Here is a 20,974-nt window from a genome sequence, read left to right on the forward strand (position 1 = left end):
CGGCATCGTTGAAACTGTCTTCAACGATGCCGAAGTCCCCCTGCAGCACCCGGGTAACCAGGGTAAACATCGGGTTACTAAGCGCAGGGCCGCGCTTAGTAACCCGATGTTTACCCTGGTTACCAAAAAAAACAAACAGTACATACTCACCATCTGATGTCTGTCAGGTCCCTTGCCGTCTGCTTCCTGCTCTGACTGAGCCGCCGTACAGTGAGAGCAGAGCGCAGCGGTGACGTCACTGCTGTGCTGTGCTCTCACTGTACGGCGGCACTCAGAGCAGGAAGCAGACGGCAAGGGACCTGACGGACATCAGATTGTGAGTATGTACTGTTTGTTTTTTTTGGTAACCAGGGTAAACATCGGGTTACTAAGCGCGGCCCTGCGCTTAGTAACCCGATGTTTACCCTGGTTACCAGTGAAGACATCGCTGGATCGGTGTCACACACACCGATTCAGCGATGTCAGCGGGACCTCAACGACCAAAAAAAGGTCCAGGCCATTCCGACACGACCAGCGATCTCGCAGCAGGGGCCTGATCGCTGGTACGTGTCACACATAGCGAGATCGCTACTGAGGTCGCTGTTGCGTCACAAAACTAGTGACTCAGCAGCGATCTCGCTAGCGATCTCGCTATGTGAGACGGGGCCTTAAGCTCTATGTTCGATCAAGATTTGGTCAACCACTGTTGGAATAAGAGATTCATATCTTCAGCCCTCAGATCACATCCCAGAAGGCAGACTGTTGTCCCTCCTTGGAACTTAAATATAGTCCTCAAAGGGCTTGCACGACCTCCGCTTGAACCCGTCTTCCTGCACTCCTCAATTTCTGGCCTACAAAGCTGCCTTCCTTGTCGCCAACACCACGGCAAGGCATGTAGGAGAATTACAGGCTCTTTCAGTAAGAGAGCCTTATCTAATAAGGGATGACTCCCTTCATCTTGATCCATCCTTCCTCCCTAATGTTTTGTCTGATTTTCACCGGTCTCAAGAGATTGTCCTTCCCTCCTTCTGCCAGTATCCAAGCAATCCAAATAAGGAAGAATTCCATACCCTCCGTGTTCAACATACCATCTTATTCTACCTAGAACAAACCAGTCCTTGGAGAATTGATCAGAACCTGTTTGTACATCCATTAGGTCGGAATAAAGGGAAGAAGGTGTCAAAAAGCACCATCTCGAATTGGATCAAAAAAAGCCATATCCGAAACGTACCTGGCCCAGGGCATGACACCCCCGACCGGGGTCAGGGCCCACTCTACAAGATCCACATCTGTCTCCTGGGCAGAAAGAGCAGGCGCTTCCACCGAGCAGATCTTCAGTGCTGCAACCTGGTCTTTACTGCATACCTTCACAAAAAAACTATAGGTTGTACTTATTGTCCAATAGGGATCTAGTCTTTTTGGCCGGAAAATACTCCAGGCTATGGTACCCCCGCTAGTGCTGTATTGGTTGTCATTCCTCCTATGCTGTCGTGGAAGTTGACTAGAAAAAATAGAATTAGATTTACTGGTAATTCGGTTTCTAGGAACCTTCCACGACAGCACTAATTCCCTCCCTATGTTCCTTGGAGTATTCCGGGGAGCTTAAAGGTAACCAGTGCTATGGTGTTTGCTATAAGTCACTGGAGAGTTGGAGGTGGGAGGAGCTTTTAACCTCTTGTGCTTCCTGTCCCACATTAAGATGTGGAGACAACCTCCTATGCTGTTGTGGAAGGTTCCTAGAAGCCGAATTACCGATAAGTCTACTTCTATTTTTGTAGTATTTTCTCAGAAGCTGAGCCCGTAACATTCCCAGCAAATGCCAGGTGTGTTACTCAGCCAGCGTCTGCCTCTAACAGCAGTGATAGGAGCTAGGCTCAGATTGCTGTTGTTAACAGGGCTGTGGAGTCGGTAAGCCACAGTTACGACTCCGACTCCTGGATTTTATCAGGTTCCGACTCCGGCTCCGGCTCCGACTCCTTCATAAATGGCCAATTCATAACAATAAATTTACTGTTGTAAAATATTAACATCGTGCTTATTCAGTTTCTCACCATCATATAAGTAATCAGACCACTTAGAGCAAAAACTATATTTATTAGAATACAATTAGAAAATGGCAAATAATTTTTATAAACTTTTATTAACTCTTGTAAGTAAATATGCAATAAACACTGTTATGAAGTTAATAAGAAGAAATCTATAAATTTGTCCTCAGAAAAAGTATAGCCTCTGTCAGATCATGGATGCCCTCAAATCTGATCTAATTATTTTGAGAGCAGAGAACAACCTCTCTACACTAACTTGGGTTGGTGGTAAAGCAGTAACCACTCGGGCAACATCTCTGACAATGTCAGGATACAGAGGAATCGCTTGTTGCACTGTTACTTTTGATGAACGGTCAAATTTCTCAATTTCTTTTAGTGCACATGAAAAATTCTGCTGAAATGTACTGGCTGTGTTCTTTGATGGGGATGACTCTTCTTCTATGCGGGAACGCTTTGCACGGTCCTTGTGATCCAAATATTTTTCAAAATGAAATTCATCAGTTGATGAGGGTGAAGATGTGGCAGGATGACCAAATTCGTCTTGTTCCTCCTGACAGTTCTGCAACCCTTTCATCCTTACTGCTATTTCAAACAGAGCTTCTTTTCCTGTAGTTAGCTGTTGATCATCTAGAAGAATCCGATGCATTGGGTCTACAAAAACAGCTGCCAAAAGAATTTTATTTTGTAATAGTAGCTCCTCTCTCCGTTTCATTGATGTAGCAATGCCACTTGCAATTAACCCTCCTCTTTGGGACAGGCGAAACATCAGGTTCTTCCACTCCTTTAAGAAAATACCTGGAGTTAAGTCCTCTGCTTGTAATTTTTTAGTCACTGTAAATGGGTGCTCTAGCAATTTTTCCAGCTCAGTCACCTGATTCCACTGACTTTCATTTAGCGTCAGTTGAGGGTTAGCCATGTCTACAAGAAAGGTTTTCAGATCAACCAAGCGCTGAATCATTAAGTAAGTACTGCCCCACCGTGTGGCTTGATCAATAATTGCCCCTTTTCCAGCCCGTCTCTTCAAAATTGAGTCAACTTTAGGGGTTCTGGCAACAGTAGCCAATTTTCTCACCTTGCCAATCAGTGCAGCAGCATGTCCTTCTTGCAGACTGTCTTATAGCCAGCTGTAGCGTATGCACAGCACAGTGCATGTGATGAATGAAAGAACGTATTAACACAGTTTCAACAAGATCATCTAAACTATCATGTTGCTGTTCATCTGAAGCAACTTCAGTTTGCTCCTCAGTTACAATACTGTGTTCCTCTATTTCAAACATTTCTGTGTCTGTGGACCCAGAATGTTCTTCTAGCTGCTGGTCACCATCATTACTCTCATTCATTAGCTTAATAGTACTTATCATATTTGAAGCATTGTCAGTTACGAGAGAAAGAACTTGCTCTTTTTTAAGTTCATAGTCTTGCAGAACCTTTTCCACCAAGACCTGGAGAAACTCACTGGTGTGATGAGCTTTGGTGTCTTTTACTGCCAATGTCTTGGTAACTATTTCATTTTTGTCACAAACAAATTGGACATTGATGGCAAAATAGTTCACTCTGTGACGTGTGCAGGCATCCATTTTAAGAAACAGAAAGCGTCCCGTGAGAGTTTTTTTTAAGTTCTTCCTTTTGTTTAAAAGCTTCTTCGATTACTAATTTTCCAATACTCTCTCTCTCCAGAGAAACACCAAGCTTGCGGGCCATTTCCCCATTCAGACACACAAAAGCTGGTCGTGAAAATAATGAAATAGGCACACTAACCTTTACAACAAGCCCTATGATCTGTTTTTTAAATGTATCTACTGTCATTGTCACAGTAACTTTGTCACTGACAAAATATCTTGCAACTGATGGCTGCAAAGTTCTCTGCTCCTTTGGCTGGGAGAGCTGGGCACTGGTTCATTGGTTTGGATGCAGTCTTTCTCATCCACTGCTTTCTAGTACTTCTGGATGAAAGCGCTGTAAATGTCTCTTTAGATTAGAAGCTCTGGTAGGAGCATTTTTATCTTTGCCTGAATATGCACTGATCTTGGCTTCACAGCATTTGTTTTCGTCTGGATCATTTGTCATACACTGACAGACATAATGTTTTCTATCTTGAGTGATGGTGAAATACAAATACAGCTGATTTAATGTGACGCTTTTTTGACATTCTCAGGTTTTTAATTCTGCATTCACAATCCAAATGACAATTGTTTTTCCTAAAAAACAATTGTACAAAATTATTCCCAGGTCGTGCAACTGATATAGTGGTCAGTAATACTGTTATTCCTCATGTACTCACAGTTAACTGATGCAAAGTTTGTTGAAAGGATAATACTTCTTACAGTCTTCCTCTTCTGAGTAGCAGCTGTGAGATGCTTGGAAGACGCACACCTAGTAAACATCTAGTCTAGAGGAGGAGCTTTACTACTAAGAATTTGCAACACATTTTCACTTGCAGTTTCATACATTGTAAGTAGGGGGGTTGGGGCAGCATGAGGTTAACTAAGTATAAGATTAGATAAGGGCAGTGGAGAACAGTGACACACAAGAAGTAAGAAATGTCTCTATATCCAGCAGAACTGCTTATCACTGTTGTTCATAGTTTGATAGAACATATATATTTGAGTAACATTTATAAAATTCATATGAAAGCTCAATTATGAAATATTAATACATTTTTTTTAAAGCTGGAGTCGATACATTTCTACCGACTCAAACCAAAACTAACTGACTCCGACTCCACAGCCCTGGTTGTTAACCCCTTAAATGATGCTGTCAATATCTTACGTTGAGGGCGTCATTCCAGGTACTTCCAACCCTGCATGACACTGATGAGTTGTCATTGCAACCAGCAGTCTGCTGAAGGTCCCCACGACTACCATATTGGTATTTTTAGCTATATACTGCAATACATTTGTATCCCTGTAAGGAATAAAGAGATCAGACAATCACAGGTTCAAGTTACTTAGAGGTACTAAAAAAATGGTAAAAAATTAATATTGGCATACACTCATTAAAAAGTAAAGGCTATTAAAAAAAATAACATCTGGTGCTGAGAAAGCTCAGAGAGGCCCAGCACCTGCGCACTGCAGTACTTTACTCTGCCTCAACAGGGTATAAGTACACCTGCGCAGGAGCACTATGCCGAGGAGCGATGATGCAAGCAGGAGGACGGCTTCGCAAGAAGATGGGAGGCGCCGAACCTGCGACATTCTTCGGACCGGAACACCACCCCCCCGCCCCCTGGTGAGTATAATAAAACCTATTTTTCTTATCTTTCAGGTTTGACCGGGGGCTTATCTACAGCATTATAGAATGTTGTAGATATGCCCTGAAAGGCAGTGGCTGTATCTTATATCGGCCAAAATTGCTGACGGGTTCGTTTGAATAAAACTTCCTTTATATGTCTTAATCTCTCTATTGCATAGAGATTAGTTGTCGAAGTTTATATCACAATTTGTTAAAGGGGTTATCTGTTTTGGTTTTTTTTTACTTTGGTCCTCAGAACTAACAGGCAGATAGTTGCCAACTTCCTGCCTGTTGGGCCCAGCATCGATCTCTGCCGGCTCAGATTGGTCACAGATAGCTCCTGCCGGTAATTCTGTAGCTTCTGCTGACATCACATCAACAGACCAGCTGCATTGCTCTGTTGATGGGGCGTGACTGGTGACTGCTGATGTCATGCTGATTGACTGCCAGCTTCCCGCTGCCTAACTGCTGGGAAGCGGCGGTCGTTCAGCATGACGCTGACAGTCTTGCCCCACCAACAGAGCAGCCTAGAAGTGAAGGAGTTGCTCTGTCGATGTGAAGCAGCAAAATTGCAGGCAGGAGCAGTCCGTGACCAAGCTGATCCGGTACCAAGTAGAGCAGGAAGGTAGTTAGCAACTACCTGCTTGTTAGTTCTCAGGCCTGTAGTAAAAAAATAAAATAATCTCGGAAAACCCCTTTAACTTAAAGAGGGCATGTACTTCTTCCTTTGCATGAGAAATCATAATCAGGTAGCAGGGGAACAAAGAACACACCACCACATTAGCTTAGGCTACTTTCACATTTGCGTTAGAATCCGCAGCGTTACATCCGCAAACGCATGCAAAAAAGCATGCAAACGTCTGATAACACAGTGTTTTTTATCTGCATTAGCTTACGCATGATGGTAAAAAAACCGCAGCATTTGCATGCATTTTTACATGTGTTTGCGCTTTTTATGCGCATGCGTTTGATATTTACAGGAGGGTGTGTCTTTAATGGGCATGTCTAAATCAGTTCCTGGACATGCGCAGTCCGAAGTACGCAAGCGCATCAAACTCATGCGTACGCAAAGACATGTGTACGCATGCGTTCCCATAGATAGTAATGCTTTTTTTACTGCATTCCTTGCGCTAACAACCGCATATGTTTCTAGGCGGCAAATTGACGCCTCTAAAATTACTACATGTTGCGTTTACCGCGCAAAACCGCAGACGACGAAACGACGCATGTGTTGTCAAACGCTGCAAAACGCAACCGATCGCAGACTCATGCGTCCCTAATGTTAAATATAGGAAAACACAATGCATGCGGATAATTGCGGAAGAAACGCTGCGGACACAACCGCAAATGTGAAACTGGCCTTGGTGCAGATTTTTCGTTTTTAGACCGGTAAAGACAGACAGTCTGCTCTGACTGCAGATCTGTGTGTGATTACAAGGTTCCAGGAGTAGAGCAAAGATGAGTGTGATTACATACATCTTTCATCTCACGACAGTCAAGTCATTGTGAGGTTAACGGATACAGGAGAGCTGAGCTTTTTCATTAAAATAAACACTCTGCAGCTTTCCGCTCACAGCGCTGTTAACTCCGCTGTACTTCTCTTCACCCACACTAGCTGCCATGCGATGGGAGCAGAAAGTTTTAGTAATTTTTTTTGTTCTAGTCTGAGCACTTTATCTTCACGCACAGCTCTGGAGTGAGGACAACAAGCCGTGTCAAACTATGTCTCCCATTGAGAAACCTGCGCTATGTTATAGTGGGAGCATGTCATCCCCCCACCCCAATTACTGTATATTGCTGCCTGCTTATGATTGGTCAACCTCACACAGAGGAAGAAGTGAAAAATCTCTGTTGTTGCTCAATTTGACGTAACATAAATTATAAGCTACACTTAATCTATTATCTCGGCAACAGATCAGAAATTACAAAATAAACTGTTTATTCAGCTTTGCAGCAATCCTTCCATTATGTGAACATTTTAATATACTTAACCCCTTCATGACCCAGCCTATTTTGACCTTAATGACCTGGCCGTTTTTTGCAATTCTGACCAGTGTCCCTTTATGAGGTAATAACTCAGGAACGCTTCAACGGATCCTAGCGATTCTGAGATTGTTTTTTCGTGACATATTGGGCTTCATGTTAGTGGTAAATTTAGGTCGATAATTTCTGAGTTTATTTGTGAAAAAAACAGAAATTTGGCCAAAATTTGGAAAATTTTGCAATTTTCACATTTTGAATTTTTATTCTGTTAAACCAGAGTTATGTGACACAAAATAGTTAATAAATAACATTTCCCACATGTCTACTTTACATCAGCACAATTTTGGAAACATTTTTTTTTTTGCTAGGAAGTTATAAGGGTTAAAATTTGACCAGTGATTTCTCATTTTTACAACAAAATTTACAAAACCATTTTTTTTAGGGACCACCTCACATTCGAAGTCAGTTTGAGGGTTCTATATGGCAGAAAATACCCAAAAGTGACACCATTCTAAAAACTGCACCCCTCAAGGTGCTCAAAACCACATTCAAGAAGTTTATTAACCCTTCAGGTGTTTCACAGCAGCAGAAGCAACATGGAAGGAAAAAATGAACATTTAACTTTTTAGTCACAAAAATGATCTTTTAGCAACAATTTTTTTATTTTCCCAAGGGTAAAAGGAGAAACTGGACCACGAACGTTGTTGTCCAATTTGTCCTGGGTACGCCGATACCTCATATGTGGGGGTAAACCATTGTTTGGGTGCAGGGCTCGGAAGGGAAGGAGCGCCATTTGACTTTTTGAATGGAAATTGGCTCCAATCGTTAGCGGACACCATGTCGCGTTTGGAGAGCCCCTGTGTGCTTAAACATTGGAGCTCCCCTACAAGTGGCCCCATTTTGGAAACTAGACCCCCCCAAGGAACTTATCTAGATGCATAGTGAGCACTTTAAACCCCCAGGTGCTTCACAGAAGTTTATAACACAGAGCCGTGAAAATAAAAAATAATTTTTCTTTCCTCAAAAATGATTTTTAGCCCCAAATGTTGTTGTCCAGTTTGTCCTGAGTACGATGATACCCCATATGTTGGGGTAAACCACTGATTGGGCACACGTCGGGGCTCGGAAGGGAAGGCATGCCATTTGGCTTTTTGAATGGAAAATTAGCTCCAATCATTAGCGGACACCATGTTGCGTTTGTAGAGCCGCTGTGTGCCTAAACACTGGAGCTCCCCCACAAGTGACCCCATTTTGGAAACTAGACCTCCCAAGGAGCTAATCTAGATATGTGGTGAGCACTTTGAACCCCCAAGTGCTTCACAGAAGTTTATAACGCAGAGCCATGAAAATAAAAAATAATTTTTCTTTTCTCAAAAATTATTTTTTAGCCCACAATTTTTTTATTTTCCCAAGGGTAACAGGAGAAATTGGACCTCAAAAGTTGTTGTCCAGTTTCTCTTAAGTACGCTGATACCCCATATGTGGGGGTAAACCATTTTTTGGGCACACGTCGGGGTTCGGAAGGGAAGTAGTGACGTTTTGAAATGCAGACTTTGATGGAATGCTCTGCGGGCGTCACGTTGCGTTTGCAGAGCCCCTGATGTGCCTAAACAGTAGAAACTCCCCACAAGTGACCCCATTTTGGAAACTAGACCCCCAAGGGAACTTATCTAGATGTGTGTTGAGCACTTTGAACCCCCCAAGTGCTTCACAGAAGTTTACAACGCAGAGCCGTGAAAATAAATCATTTTTCATTCCTCAAAAATTGTTTTAACAAGCAATTTTTTATTTTCTGAAGAGTAACAGGAGAAATTGGACCCCAATAGTTGTTGTCCAGTTTGTCCTGAGTACGCTGGTACCCCATATGTGGGGGTAAACCACTGTTTGGGCACACGTCGGGGCTCAGAAGGGAACCAGTGATGTTTTGAAATGCAGATTTTGATGGAATGGTCTGCGGGTGTCACGTTGCATTTGCAGAGCCCCTGATGTGCCTAAAGAGTAGAAACCCCCTTCAAGTGACCCAATTTTGGAAACTAGACCCCCCAAGGAACTTATCTAGATGTGTGGTGAGCACGTTGAACCCCCAAGTGCTTCACAGAAGTTTATAACGCAGAGCCGTGAAAATAAATAATAATTTTTCATTCCTCTAAAATTATGTTTTAGCAAGCAATTTTTTATTTTCGCAAGGGTAACAGGAGAAATTGGACCCCAATAATTGTTGCCCAGTTTGTTCTGAGTATGCTGGTACCCCATATGTAGGGATAAACTACTGTTTGGGCACACGTTGGGGCTCGGAAGGGAGGGAGCACCATTTGACTTTTTGAACGCAAGATTGGCTGGAATCAATGGTGGCGCCATGTTGCGTTTGGAGACCCCTGATGTGCCTAAACAGTGGAAACCCCTCAATTCTAACTCCAACACTAACCCCAACACACCCCAAACCCTAATCCCAACTCTAGATATAACCCTAACCCCAATACACCCCTAACCACAACCCTAACCCAACACACCCCTAACCCTAATCCCAACCCTAACCACAACCCTAACCCCAACACACCCCTAACCCTAACCACAAGCTTAATCTTAACCCTATTTCCAACCCTTGCCCTAATTCCAACCCTAACTCTAATTCCAACCCTAACCCTAAGGCTATGTGCCCACATTGCGGATTCGTATGAGATTTTCCCGCACCATTTTTGAAAAATGCGCAGGTAAAAGGCACTGCGTTTTACCTGCGCATTTAATGCGAATTTCCAGTGTTTTTGTGCGGATTTCACCTGCGGATTCCTATTGAGGAGCAGGTGTAAAACGGAATCTGCACAAAAAATTGACATGCTGCGGAAAATACAACACAGCGTTTCTGCGCTGTATTTTCCGCACCATGGGCACAGCGGATTTGGTTTTCAGTAGGTTTGCATGGTACTGTAAACCTGATGGAAAATGGCTACGAATCCGCAGCGGCCAATCTGCTGCGGATCCACAGCCAAATCCGCACCATGTGTGCACAGTCTAATGTAACCCTAAGGCCATGTGCACACGCTGCGGATTTTGCTGCGGATCCGCAGCTGATTTGACGCTGCGGATCCGCAGCAGTTTTCCCAAAGTTTACAGTACCATGTAAACCTATGGGAAAAAAAAAAAGCTGTGCCCATGCTGCGGAAAAATCCGCGCGGAAACGCAGCGGATTATTTTCCGCAGCATGTCAATTCTTTCTGCGGATTCCTCAGCGGTTTTCAACCTGCACCAATAGGAAAGTGCAGTTGAAAACCCGCAGAGGAATCCGCAGAAGAAACCGCGAGAAAATCCGCAGTGAAAACCGCAGTGGTTTTGCACTGCGGATTTTCCAAATCCGCTGCGGAAAAATCTGCAGCAGAATCCGCAACGTGTGCACATGGCCTAACCCTAACCCTAAAACCCTAACCCTAGTGGGGTAAGAAAAAAAATATATATATATATTTTCTTTATTTTTATTATTGTCCCTACCTAGGGGGGTGATAAAGGGGGGGTTCATTTACTATTTTTTTTATTTTGATCACTGTGATAGGTTTTATGACAGTGATCAAAATGTACTTGGAACGAATCTGCCAGCCGGCAGATTCGGCGGGCGCACTGCGCATGCGCCTGCCATTTTGGAAGATGGCGGCGCCCATGAAGAACACCGCGAGGCTCAGTAAGTATGAGGGGGGGGATCGGAGCACGGGGAGGGGATCGGAGCCCTTGGGGGTGGATCGAAGCACAGGAGGACAGGGGAGCGGGCAGGCGGACGGAGGGGAGTACAGGGCAGAAAGGAGGACTGGGGAGGCGATTGGTGGCGGTGGGGGGGGGGCAGATTAGGTTTTCCAGCCATGGCCGATGGTATTGCAGCATCGGCCATGGCTGGATTGTAAAATTTCACCATTTTCATAGGTGAAATATTAGAAATCGCTCTGATTGGCTGTTTCACTTTCAACAGCCAGTCAGAGCGATCGTAGCCAGGGGGGGGGGGGGGGTGTGAAGCCACCCCCCTGGGCTGAAGTACCACTCCCCCTGTCCCTGCAGATCGGGTGAAATTGGAGTTAACCCTTTCACCCGATCTGCAGGGACACGATCATTCCATGCGCCACATAGGCGTCACAGGTCGGATTGGCACCGACTTTCATGACGCCTACGTGGCGTCATAGGTCGGGAAGGGGATAAACTGGTTAAAGATCCTCGTTAACCCCTTTACCCCCAAGGGTTGCTTGCACGTTAATGACCGGGCCAATTTTTACAATACTGACCACTGTCCCTTTATGAGGTTATAACTCTGGAACGCTTCAACGGATCCCGGTGATTCTGACATTGTTTTCTCGTGACATATTGTACTTCATTATAGTGGTAACATTTCTTTGATATTACCTGCTTTTATTTGTGGAAAAAAAATGGAAATTTGGCGAAAATTTTTAAAATTTCGCAATTTTTCCAACTTTGAATTTTTATACAATTAAATCACAGAGATATGTCACTCAAAATACTTAATAAGTAATATTTTCCACATATCTACTTTACATCAGCACAATTTTGGAACTAAATTTTTTTTTTTGTTAGGGAGTTATAAGGGTTAAAAGTTGACCAGCAATTTCTCATTTTTACAACACCATTTTTGTTTTAGGGACCACATCTCATTTGAAGTCATTTTGAGGGGTCTATATGATGGAAAATACCCAAGTGTGACACCATTCTAAAAACTGCACCCCTCAAGGTGCTCAAAACCACATTCAAGTTTATTAACCCTTCAGGTGTTTCACAGGTATTTTTGGAATGTTTAAATAAAAATGAACATTTAACTTTTTTTCACAAAAAATTTACTTCAGCTCTAATTTGTTCTATTTTACAAAGGGTAACAGGAGAAAGTGCACCCTAAAAGTTGTTGTACAATTTGTCCTGAGTACGCCGATACCCCATATGTGGGGGTAAACCACTGTTTGGGCGCATGGCAGAGCTCGGAAGCGAAGGAGCGCCATTTGACTTTTCAGTGCAAAATTGACTGGAAATCAGATTTGACACCATGTTGCGTTTGGAGAGCCCCTGATGTGACTAAACATTGAAACCCCCCACAAGTGACACCATTTTGGAAAGTAGACCCCCTAAGAAACTTAACTAGATGTGTGGTGAGCACTTTGACCCACCAAGTGCTTCACAAAAGTTTATAATGCAGAGCCGTAAAAATAAAAAAATCACATTTTTTCACAAAAATGATTTTTTCGCCCCCAATTTTTTATTTTCCCAAGGGTAAGAGAAGAAATTGGACCCCAAAAGTTGTCCAATTTGTCCTGAGTATGCTGATACCTCATATGTGTGGGTAAACCACTGTTTGTGTGCATGGCAGAGCTCGGAAGGGAAGGAGCGCCATTTGACATTTCAAGGTAAAATTGACTGGAATTGAGATGGGACGCCATGTTGCGTTTGGAGAGCCACTGATGTGCCTAAACATTGAAACCCCCCACAAGTGACACCATTTTGGAAAGTAGACCCCCTAAGGAACTCATCTAGATGTGATGTGAGAGCTTTGAACCCCCAAGTGTTTCACTACAGTTTATAACGCAGAGCCGTGAAAATAAAAATTCTTTTTTTTCCCCACAAAAATTATTTTTTAGCCCCCAGTTTTGAATTTTTCCAAGGGAAACAGTGTAAATTGAACCCCAAAAGTTGTCCAATTTGTCCTGAGTACGCTGATACCCAATATTTGGGGGGGAACCACCGTTTGGTCGCATGGCAGAGCTCGGAAGGGAAGGAGCGCCATTTCGAATGCAGACTTAGATGGATTGGTCTGCAGGCGTCATGTTGCATTTGCAGAGCCCCTGATGTAACTAAACAGTAGAAACCCCCCATAAGTGACCCCATATTGGAAACTAGACACCCCAAGGAACTTACCTAGATGTGGTGTGAGAACTTTGAACCCCCAAGTGTTTCACTACAGTTTATAACGCAGAGCCGTGAAAATAAAATTCTTTTTTTTTTACACAAAAATTATTTTTTAGCCCCCAGTTTTGTATTTTCCCAAGAGTAACAGGAGAAATTGGACCCCAAAAGTTGTTGTCCAATGTGTCCTGAGTACTCTGATACCCCATATGTTGGGGTAAACCCCTGTTTGTGTGCACGGGAGAGCTCGAAGGGAAGGAGCACTGTTTTACTTTTTCAACGCAGAATTGGCTGGAATTGAGATCGGACGCAAGGTCGCATTTGGAGAGCCCCTGATGTGCCTAAACAGTGGAAACCCCCCAATTGTAACTGAAACCCTAATCCAAACACACCCCTAACCCTAATCTCAACTGTAACCCTAACCACACCCCTAACCCTAATCCCAACCCTATTCCCAACTGTAAATGTAATCCAAACCCCAACCCTAACTTTAGCCCCAACCCTAACCCTAACTGTAGCCCTAACCCTAGCCCTAACCCTAATGGGAAAATGGAAATAAATAATTTTTTTTTTATTTTTCGTAACTAAGGGGGTGATGAAGGGGGGGTTTGATTTACTATTTATAGCAGGTTTTCTAGCGGATTTTTATGATTGGCAGCCGTCACACACTAAAAGACGCTTTTTATTGCAAAAAATGTTTTTTGCGTTACCACATTTTGAGTGCTATAATTTTTCCATATTTTGGTCCACAGAGTCATGTGAGGTCTTGTTTTTTTGCGGGACGAGTTGACGTTTTTATTGGTAACATTTTCGGACACGTGACATTTTTTGATCGCTTCTTATTCCGATTTTTCTGAGGCAGAATGACCAAAAACCAGCTATTCATGAATTTCTTTTGGGGGGGCGCTTATACCGTTCCGCATTTGGTAAAATGGATAAAGCAGTTTTATTCTTTGGGTCAGTACGATGACAGCGATACCTCATTTATATCATTTTTTTTTTGTTCTGGCGCTTTTATACGATAGAAACTATTTTATAGAAAAAATAATTATTTTTGCATCGCTTTATTCTGAGGACTATAACTTTTTTATCTTTTCGCTGATGTTGCTGTGTGGCAGCTCGTTTTTTGCGGGACAAGATGACGTGTTCAGCGGTACCATGTTTATTTATATCCGTCTTTTTGATTGCATGTTATTACACTTTTTGTTCGGAGGTATGATAATAAAGCGTTGTTTTTTGCCTTTTTTTATGCAAAGTCTGAATATTTACAGCGTTGTCTCTTTATTTCAAGACTTTTGCAATTTGCCTGGACATTCCGGGATATCAGCTGACGGGATTGTTGTTCTCTTCCATTATAACACTCACCACTCCCACCATCCAGATATGTCTTATATGCTGCACAGCTTAGAGGCTGTTCAAATTACCATTTTGGCACTCAGTGAATACTTTTGAAAACCCTCTAAAAAGGGATTAAAAGGTCCTGATCGGCAGAACCAAAAATTGTAATGAGGAGATGTTGAATAATTAACACCTTCATGACATGCACTGCAGGAGCTGCGCCCGCAAAGCGCTATATATATGTGTGTGTATATATATATTTTATATTTATGCACACGTGGTCAAAATTGTTGGTGCCCCTTGTTTAATGACAGAAAAACCCACAATGGTCACATAAATAACTTGAATCTGGCAAAAGTAATAATAAATAAAAAAATCTATGAAAATGAACAAATGAAAGTCAGACATTGCTTTTCAACCATGCTTCCACAGAATAAAAAAAATAAATAAATAAAACTCATGAAATAGGCCTGGAAAGAAATGATGGTATCCTTTACTTAAAATTTTGTTGCACAACATTTTGAGGCAATCACTGCAATCAAACGATTCCTGTAACTGTCAATGAGACTTCTGCACTTCTCGACAGGTATTTTGGCCCACTCCTCAAGAGCAAACTGCTCCAGTTGTTTCGCGCTTGAAGGTTGCCTTTTCCTGATGGCATGTTTCAGCTCTTTCCAAAGATGCTCAATAGGATTTAGGTCAGGGCTTATAGAAGGCCACTTCAGAATAGTCCAATGTTTTCCTCTTAGCCATTCTTAGGTGTTTTTATCTGTGTTTTGGGTCATTATCCTGTTGCAAGACCCATGGCCTAAGAGCATGCTTTCTGACGCTGGGCAGCACATTTCTCTTTAGAATCCCTTGATAGTCTTGAGATTTCATTGTACTCTGCACAGATTCTGGACACCCTGTGCCAGATGCATAAATGCAGCCCCAGAACATAACAGAGCCTCCTCCATGTTTCACAGTAGGGACAGTGTTCTTTTCTTGATATGCTTCATTTTTCCGTCCGTGAACATAGAGCTGATGTGCCTTGCCAAAAAGTTAAATTTTTTTGTATCATCTGTCCATAGAACATTCTCCCAGAAGCTTTGTGGCTTGTCAACATGTAGTTTGGCAAATTCCAGTCTGGCTTTTTTATGATTTTTTTTTCAACAATATTGTCCTCCTTTGTTGTCTTCCATGATGTCCACTTTGCCTCATAAAATGACGGATGGTGCGATCTGACACTGATATTCCTTGAGCTTGAAGTTCACCTATAATCTGCTTAGAGGTTTTTCTGGGTTCTTTTGTTACCATACGTATTATGCGTCTCTTTGATTTGTCATAAATTGTCCTCCTGCGGCCACGTCCAGGGAGGTTGGCTACAGTCCCATGGATCTTAAATTTCTAAATAATATGTGATGTACAATAACAAATTGTATTGTGGTACCACGTTAGCCAGAAAAATCGATGTGAATACTTTTCTGCCCAATGATGACAGAAGTATTCTAGGAGTGATACCTTTATTGGCTAACCCGAAAATATGTTGGCAAGCTTTCAGAGCACAAAGGCTCCTTCTTCAGGCAAGATTGCAGATAGATTAATAAGAAAAAAGCACAACATTTAAATAATACTACAGCAGGACATTTGTTCAGGGGGGTGAAACGTGTGATGCCTTCTAAAGATTAGCCAAGGAAATCAAATTAGGTATTTTGTTACAAATCGAGAGGCAGTGGGAATGATGATGTTCTTAGTTATCTGTCGTCCATCTGGTGGAGGTGTGAATTGTATCCATGTAGTGACTCATAAATCCAGGTGTTAAATTGAGTCCTAGTGTCAACAAATTGAACATCTTCATTAGTTTGAATTCCCAAATTTTTGTTTCCCTGTCATCCTTAAAATGATCTTTTAGTATTAAGACTTTTAAATCTGTCATACTGTGTTCCGGTCCAGAGAAACGTTTTCCCACAGGTGTGTCTGTGTAGATTCAAATATATAAAGAAGGTAATCCTGGGAGGCCTATCATCTCTGGTATTGGGACTCTAACTGAGAATATCTCAGGCTGGGTGGAAAACATTCTGGTTCCCTTGGTGAGGCCCACACCCAGCTATATCCAGGACACCACGGATATTCTTTGCAAATTATCAGAGCTGGGCCCACTTCCAGAGAACACGCTACTAGCCACTGTGGATGTAGAGTCTCTCTATTCCAACATTCCTCATGGGGATGGAATTGCAGCATGCAAATATTTCCTTCAAAAGAACAATCTAGCCACAGAACCAACACTGAAATTTATCAGATTTGTGCTCCATCACAACAATTTTTTCTTTTGGCAACAATTTATACCAACAGTGTATGGGCAGCACCATGGGAAGCAAAATGTCCCCACAATATGCTAACTTATTTATGGCGAAACTGGAGGAAGAATTTTTGTCATCTTGCTCTGTCAAACCTCTTGCATACTTCCGCTACATTGATGATCTTCTAATAATATGGACAGGCTTGAAAGATGATCTACTCACCTTCCACAATAACTTCAACAAGTACCACCCAACCATCAAGCTCACCTTCAACTTTTCAAAGACCCAAATACATTTTCTGGACATGATCATATACATCAAGGACAATGCCATACAAACATCAATTTACCATAAGCCCACAGGATGTCCAGCTTATCTTAGATGGAACAGCTTTCATCCAAGACACACAAAAAAAAACATCATCTGCAGTCAAGCTCAGGAATATTCGGATGTGTTCAGACAGTAAAGACGGAACTACAGCTGTGATCACTGAGGAATACATTCCTACAACAAGGATACCATCCACTGGTAATAGATGAGCAGATCCACAGAGCTACAAGGATCCCAAGAAGCAGCCACCTGGATTACAATCTGGGAGAGGATAACAGAGTGCCGCTTGTGGTCATATCCACATGAGCATCCTAAGGAAAATTGGTGCTGATCTCCAACACATATTCCCAGAACTACCACTTCTCTCCTACAAACATCCCCCTAACTTAAGGAATCTCCTTGTCAGAAGTGTCCTCTCATCACCATCAGTGACTGGCACATTCCCTTGTAACAATAAAAAATGCAAAACGTGTACCCACATATTACCAACAAATATAGTCAGTGTACCAAACACAAATCAGGACTATAAGGTCACGGGTTCCTTTTCATGTACATCCTCCAACGTGGTGTACATGATACTTCCAGGTCACCTCGTACATTGTATCTATAATGGGGAAACTATGCAAAAAAAACAAACAAGGATGAATCTACACAGACACACAATCAAGAATGAAATGGACACCCCTGTGGGAAAACATTTCTCTGGACCTGAACACCGTGACATTTAAAAGTCTTAATACTAAAAGGTCATTTTAAGGATGACAGGGAAAGAAAAACTTGGGATTTCAAACTGCTAAAGATGTTCAATTCGTTGACACTAGGACTCAATTTAACACCTGGATTTATGAGTCGCTACATGGATACAATTCACACCTCCACCAGAGGGACTCCAGATAACTAAAGGCCCCGTCTCACATAGCGAGATCGCTAGCGAGATCGCTGCTGAGTCACTAGTTTTGTGACGCAACAGCGACCTCAGTAGCGATCTCGCTATGTGTGACACGTACCAGCGATCAGGCCCCTGCTGTGAGATCGCTGGTCGTGTCGGAATGGCCTGGACCTTTTTTTGGTCGTTGAGGTCCCGCTGACATCGCTGAATCGGTGTGTGTGACACCGATCCAGCGATGTCTTCACTGGTAACCAGGGTAAACATCGGGTTACTAAGCGCGGCCCTGCACTTAGTAACCCGATGTTTACCCTGGTTACCCGGGTGCTGCAGGGGGACTTCAGCATCGTTGAAGACAGTTTCAACGATGCCGAAGTCGTTCCCCTGATCGTTGGTCGCTGGAGAGAGCTGTCTGTGTGACAGCTCCCCAGCGACCACACAGCGACTTACCAACGATCACGGCCAGGTCGTATCGCTGGTCGTGATCGTTGGTAAATCGCTATGTGAGACGGGGCCTTAACATTATTCCCACTGCTTCTCCATTTGTAACAAAATGCCTAATTTGATTTCCTTGGCTTATCTTTAGAAGGCATCACACGTTCCACCCCCCTGAACAAATGTCCTTCTGTAGCATTCTTTAAATGTTGTGCTTTTTCTTATTATTCTATCTGTAATCTCGTCTGAAGAAGGAGCCTTTGTGCTCTGAAAGCTTGCCAACATATTATTTTCTGGTTAGCCAATAAAGGTATCACTCCTAGAATACTTCTGTCATCATTGGGCAGAAAAGTATTCACATAAATAATATGTGCGACTGTAGTCACAGGAACATCAAGCTGCTTGGAGATGGTCTCACATCTTTTGCCTTTTTTTTTTTTAACCATTCAATTTTTATTGAGTAAACAAAGTACAAGTAGAATGCAACAGGGGGAAGGGGGAGAGGGGAAGAGGAAAAACATAGATATATAATATCCACGAACAAAATTGATACAAAAATTACAATAAGTACCAAACAAGGGTGCATACATAGTTATAGTGGCAAACAGTCGGGTCAACTGGAAGGAGCAGGGGGATGATGGCTGGGGGAGGAAATGAGGGGAGAAGAGACCCAGGGATCCCACCACGTAAGGACCTTATTTTTCTTAGAGAGACAGTCTGCAGTAGTCGACTCATAACTAAAGTGTAAATTAATTTTGGAAATTAATTCAGATTTGGAAGGAATGTTAGAAGATCTCCAGTGTTTAGCAATACACTGTCGAGCCGCCACAAGGACATTAGAGATAATGGGCTGAAGAGTAGGTGGAAAGTCTACGAGAGATATACCCACTACCGCTAAGGGTCCAGTTAAGTTAAAGGGGAGATGGGTCACCTCCGCAAGGATCGCTTCAACCTGACGCCAAAATGTTTGCACCAAAGGGCAACTCCACCAAACATGAGCCAGCGAACCAGACATATTGCAGTTTTTCCAACACAAGGGGGAAGAGGACGGGTAGAATTTAGAAAGTTTAGCAGGAGTGAAATACCATAGGAGCTGAATCTTTTTGCTTTGTTCGAAGTGACCAAGGCACGAAGAGAATTTGGAAGGATGGAGCATAGCCATGGTCCAATCCTCTGGAGGGGCCCTAAACGCAAGGGCATCCTCCCAAGTGAACATAAATGGAAGTTTCTCTGAAAAATTATGTGAAAGAAGGGATTTATAAATGATAGAGATGCCATGAGGGATCCAAGTGTTTGGTCTGAAAAATCTGTGGATCGGAGTCTCCACACCCAAAGGGGACACGGCCACACCAAAACAGTTGCAACGCCTGAGGAAGCTACGAACTTGAAAATACTGAAAAAAGGCCCTAGAAGGCAAGTTATAGCGAGCAGAGAGGTCCAAAAATGATCTCAGGCCAGCTTCCTCATACAGATCATTCACTCGGTGAATCCCGCAGTCCCCCCAGGTGAGAAGAGACAGACCCTCTATTGCGTGTTCTAATGCTTGAATAGAGATATAGTCAAATATAAAGGGGAGATAAGTAGGGCACAGACTAGCCCAAACTTTAGTGGCGGAGCAAATTGATTTAAGAGATAAGCTACACTTGGGTGGCCGGAGTAAGCAAAGTTCAAGCAATAATTTGAGAGAACTCTTAGGGGCAAAATGTGATTCAATTTGAAACCACTGGAGGGAGGAGTTTCCCTCCCACCAAATTTTAAGGGGTTCTAGAATGGCAGCTTTATGATAAAGATGGATCTGGGGGGCACCAAGGCCTCCCCTGGCATAAGGGAGAGCCATTAAAGAGCGTTTTATTCTATGCGGCTTATTATTCCAAACAAAACGGTCGATAATAGCTTGGAAGGCAGAGAGGCGCTTAGAAGGGATAGCAAGGGGGAGGCACCTAAAAAGATAAGTTTAGGGAGAATTAACATTTTGGAGATTTGTATCCTAGCCATCCAGGATAGTTGAGAACAGGCAAATTGGTCAATTTATTTTTTAATTTCACAAAGGGTTGAGTCACAATTGAGGCGAACAATGTTTTTAATATGGGTAATTTGAATACCTAGGTATGTGAAACCAAGTGGAGACCATAGAAAAGGGTAAATAGATTGGATTTGGAGTTGGAGAGAGGATGAGATAAATAGGGGGAAAATTGTGGACTTGGACAAATTTAGTTTATAATAAGAGGCTTCAGCAAAATGGGCGAGGATGGAAGACACTGCAGAAAGTGACTCAAGGGAAGCGGAGCAGGTCAGCACCACATCGTCAGCGTAGAGGCTAATTTTGTGTTCCCGGTTCCCCACCATTACCCCCTTAATGTCAGGGCATTGCCTGACCACAGCCGCCATGGGCTCCATGACTAAAGCGAAGATGATGGGGGAGAGGGGGCAACCCTGCCGGGTCCCAGTTGATGTAGAGAATATACGGGATTTGAAACCAGCTGAGCGAACCGAGGCACAAGGGTTGGAATACAAAGCCATAATAGCAGAGAAAATCTGACCAGTAAGACCAAATTTGAGTAAAGTAGCTGCAATATAGCCCCAGTGCA

The 20,974-nt window shown here is 42.9% G+C and overlaps 1 protein-coding gene across 6 annotated transcripts in view; it reads left to right on the top strand.

Annotated features, from left to right (window-relative positions):
* The window catches only part of LOC143786311 (glucose-1-phosphate adenylyltransferase-like), a 243,915-nt gene that overhangs the window by 49,365 nt on the left and 173,576 nt on the right, over positions 1-20,974 (top strand). For 2 of the 6 annotated variants that reach the window (XM_077275581.1, XM_077275580.1), the window contains exon 2: positions 5,120-5,252. The exons of the other annotated variants lie outside the window; for them this stretch is intronic. The gene's annotated coding sequence lies outside the window, so the exon portion shown is untranslated. The remainder of the gene's footprint in view (positions 1-5,119; positions 5,253-20,974) is intronic. 6 annotated transcript variants of the gene reach the window in all.

Source organism: Ranitomeya variabilis, chromosome 7, assembly GCF_051348905.1.
Source record: "Ranitomeya variabilis isolate aRanVar5 chromosome 7, aRanVar5.hap1, whole genome shotgun sequence".
NCBI classification, from domain to species: Eukaryota; Metazoa; Chordata; class Amphibia; order Anura; family Dendrobatidae; genus Ranitomeya; species Ranitomeya variabilis.